The following is a 2,955-nucleotide window of genomic DNA, read 5'->3' on the forward strand; positions in this document are numbered from 1 at the left end:
CTACCGATATGATTGGAACATCTTGATTGAACTGACTTGAATTCAGTCAAGATTTCATTGTGTTCAAGTCACATATGCCTCATGAAATCTCAAGCTATTACCGTCCATTAGTAGAGCAACTGTCAAGGCCTCGATAGGTAGAGCAACTGTCAAGGCCCTAGCTGAGCGTGTCTGACTATCTTGATGTGACAGTATGGAGAAATCGTGATTCTCATAGCTCGAATATGGTTGAGCTTGAATTGGGTTATCAAGTAGGACTTGGACCAGATGGTAAGGATGGGATGAGGAACATGCAGTGATAGCGTATCACTATCCCATGCAGTGATTGACAATGTGTTGTCTACCTAAATAGCATGTTTTTGAGCGTCATGCCCTAGCTGACTCAAAAGCATGTGAAATATTGATCCTAGCTCACTTAGAAACTCATTGAGGGTGTTTTTCTTAGTAGAAGCCTGTCATATTGCATCTATTGTCTGTGTTAGTATGTGTACTAAGCGGCTTGCATATTTTCTGTCTGTTTGTCTGTCTTTTTCTGTAGAACATATCTGTTGCAGGAATCTGTTTTATCTCACCATGCGATCTATCCTTATGAAGGATAAGCCTCTGACCACGACTTCTAGATCGATCATTGATGCTTATTGGAAGCATGAGGATGATGATCTGGACGTGTCTAGCTTGATGCTTGGAAAGATGTCTTCGGAATTGCGTGAGCAATTAGATGACATGGACAATTCATTGATGGTTGATCAGTTGAATGTGTCATTCCAAGAGAAAGCTGAGAGCCAAGGGAAGAATGATATGGTAGTTGTTGGAAAGAGTTCCAGCAAAAGAAAGCGTTCCAAAGGTAAGGGCAAGAGGAAAGTGACAAGTGTTATCACTAAGCCTAAGCCTAAACCCAAGAAGGAAGAGTGTTATTTCTGTCATGCTGTTGGGCATTGGTATAGAAATTGCAGACTCTACATGGAAGATCAGAGGAAGAAGAAGCTTGCAAAAGCTTCGACTTATGGTATTTTTGTTATAGCGGCTAACTTGTTTACTTCTACATCGTGGGTATTGGATACCGGATGTGCCTCGCATATTTGTGCAAATGTGCAAGGACTGCGGGGAAGTAGACAATTGGCGAAGGGAGAAGTAGATCTCCGCTTCGGAAATGGAGCAAAAGTTGTTGCATTAACCGTCGGGACTTATGATATGACTTTACCTTCTGGCCTTGTATTGGAGTTGCATGATTGTTATTTTGTACCTGCCATCAGCGGGAACATTATATCGATTTCATGTTTAGACTCGGATGGTTTCAGATTTGTTATTGAGAACAAATGTCTGTCCATTTATAGAGGCGATTTATTCTATGGTAAGGGTTACCAATTTAATGACCTTTATGTTTTGGAAGATGAACCATCCAGATACAGATCGATCTATAACGTAAGTACCAAGCGGTTTAAGCCGAACGACTTAAACCCGACCTATCTCTGGCATTGTCGACTTGGCCACATCAACGAGAAACCCATTGCGAAGCTTCATTCTGATGGACTTCTTGATTCTTTTGATTATGAATCAATCAAATCGTGCGATTCTTGTTTGATGGGCAAGATGACAAAACCTCCTTTTACTAGAAAAGGAGAAAGGGCTACAGAGTTGTTAGAACTCATACATAGTGATGTATGCGGTCCTATGAGCTCACCCGCTAGAGGAGGTTATCTGTACTTTGTTACGTTTACTGATGATTTCAGTAGGTACGGTTATGTCTACTTGATGAGACATAAATCTGAAACACTTGAATTGTTCAAGATTTTCAGAAACGAGGTACAGAACCAACTTGGCAAGACGATCAAGTTGCTTCGATCTGATCGAGGCGGCAAGTATATGAGCCAAGAGTTCACTGACTATCTGGCAGATTGTGGAATTGTCTCACAGCTGACTCCACCTGGAACGCCACAATGGAATGGCGTTTCCGACAGGAGGAACCGAACCTTATTGGATATGGTACGGTCCATGAGAGGTACAGAACCAATTTGGCAAGACGATCAAGTTGCTTCGATCTGATCGAGGTGGCGAGTATATGAGCCAAGAGTTCATTGACTATCTGGCAGATTGTGTGATTGTCTCACAGTTGACTCCACCTGGAACACCACCGTGGAATGGCGTGTCCGAGAGGAGGAACCGAAACTTATTAGATATGGTACGGTCTATGATGAGTCAGGTCGATCTTCCTAAATCCTTCTGGGGCTACGCTCTGGAAACGGCTGCGCTTATACTGAACAACTGTCCAACAAAGTCGGTTCAGAAGACACCATATGAGATATGGACTGCGAAGCGTCCCAGGTTAGCATTTATGAAGATTTGGGGATGCGACGTTTATGTGAAACGTCTGGCTTCTGATAAGCTATCCGCCAAATCTGATAAATGCATATTTGTGGGTTACCCTAAGGAAACTAAAGGGTACTAGTTCTACAACCCATCTGAGAATAAAGTGTTTGTTGCTAGGAATGGATCTTTCTTGGAGAGAGAGTTCGTCTCCAAGAGAGTTAGTGGGAGTGGAATAGATCTCGAAGAAGTTCGAGAACCACAAATAGTCGAAGAACCGAGTGAACAGGTCGAATCGATTCAACCTGTATCACAAGTTGTTGAGACAGCACCTCCTAGTGAACCTCGGAGATCTGGTAGAATTCGTCAAGAGCCTACAAGATACGGTTTTCTTGTGACTGGAAACGACGAACTCATGTTGTTGGAACATGACGAGCCTACATCGTATTAAGAGGTTGTGGCGAGTTGCGATTCCGAAAAATGGCACCAGGCCATGGAGTCTGAGATGCAATCCATGTACGACAACAAAGTGTGGACTTTGGTCGATTCGTTCAATGGTATTAAGACCATTGGATGCAAGTAGGTTTTCAAGAAGAAAACCGACATGGATGACATCGTGCATACCTATAAGGCACGACTCGTCGCGAAAGG

The sequence above is a fragment of the Tarenaya hassleriana genome, unplaced genomic scaffold (assembly GCF_000463585.1).
Source record: "Tarenaya hassleriana unplaced genomic scaffold, ASM46358v1 Cleome78, whole genome shotgun sequence".
NCBI lineage: Eukaryota > Viridiplantae > Streptophyta > Magnoliopsida > Brassicales > Cleomaceae > Tarenaya > Tarenaya hassleriana.